This window comes from Engraulis encrasicolus, chromosome 1, assembly GCF_034702125.1.
Source record: "Engraulis encrasicolus isolate BLACKSEA-1 chromosome 1, IST_EnEncr_1.0, whole genome shotgun sequence".
NCBI lineage: Eukaryota > Metazoa > Chordata > Actinopteri > Clupeiformes > Engraulidae > Engraulis > Engraulis encrasicolus.
In genome coordinates, this window is record NC_085857.1 from 35,496,780 (window position 1) to 35,498,184 (window position 1,405).

Here is a 1,405-nt window from a genome sequence, read left to right on the forward strand (position 1 = left end):
TGTAATGTAAGCGAGCGCGAACGTGACATGACAGAGACACGGACTGACATGAAAGAGATCTACTGTACAATGTCATGAGATCCCACTGAAGCAACAGTGGCACGAACTACATGTAGGCCTATAATACGTAAAGCACAGCAATGCTATACAAGTAAGCTCGATCAAAACACTGCAAAAATGCATGAACATGTACCAGATGGCAGAAGTCGTTTTTATTGTGGACACACACACATACACGCTCCACTTAAGTTAAGCACTCAGTGAGCAAGTATGGTCAAGTCCAGTGTTATGCTATCCTACTGTAGACAAACAAGTTTAGGAGTAGCGGCACAATCTACCATAGGTAAAGCACATGCAATGCTATGCAAGTACCCAAGGTTGATCAACAGTGCAAGCAAGTACTGACAGTCCAAGGATTACTGCACATGTGCCTAATAGATGTTACCGGATTTCAATGTGGACACACACACCTAAAGTTAAGTGCCAGAGAGCAAGTATGGTCAAGTCCAGTAAATAACTGGAGGCATCCAGGATAAGTCAACAGAGACGTACTCTCTTAAGAAACCAGGTGTTCAGCAAAACAGCTACTGAAGGGCATTACACTTATAGCATGAACAAGGCACAACAAGGTCAAGCAGCAGACAAGGGCAAGTACATTGAATAACTTCTATGGATTGAGGCACTGAATTTTATTCAACCATGCAAGTGCAGTAAAGTAACTGCCACAAAGGCACCCACTGTAGAGTTTGGCACAGTTCAGTCAGAGAGAGTAGAGAGAGAGAGATTCCATTGGCCCATTGTTTCTGGGTTCTATTATTGCAAGGGGGGGGATCCCCCTTTAGGCAGACCTAGGGACTGTTCTATTCAATGCAAGGAGTATTATGACACGCCCCTTTAGGCAGACCGGAACCTGGTCATGTTAGGTGCCCATAGCAACCTATTACAATGGCATATCTCTATACTTAAAGAATCTCTGGTTCAGTGGCAGCAACTACAGTGCATCTTGGTTATGATGAGGCGACCAAGGATTAAACACCAACAAAGCATAGTAAACATAGCAGTAACTACAGTACAGTGACTAACTACAGTGACTAGCAGTAACTAGCTACTACGGGTGGAGGAACCTTGAGTTAATCAGTCCAGCACAGTATGTAACAGTTTTTTTTTCCAGAGTTGCATTCAGTTGCAGAGTTGCATTCAAAACAGTGACAGACTTGGTTGTGATGTGGCTGTCAATGGTTAAGCAGGTACAGTGCAGTAGGTACAGTAACTAGCTACTCTGGATGGAGGCACCTTCAGTTAATCAGTCTGGGACAGTAAGTACCTGCTGTTTTCCAGTTAAAGAAAATGCTTTAGTCACTGTGTGTTAATCAACCGTGCAAGTCTGCAATTCAGTAGATAACTC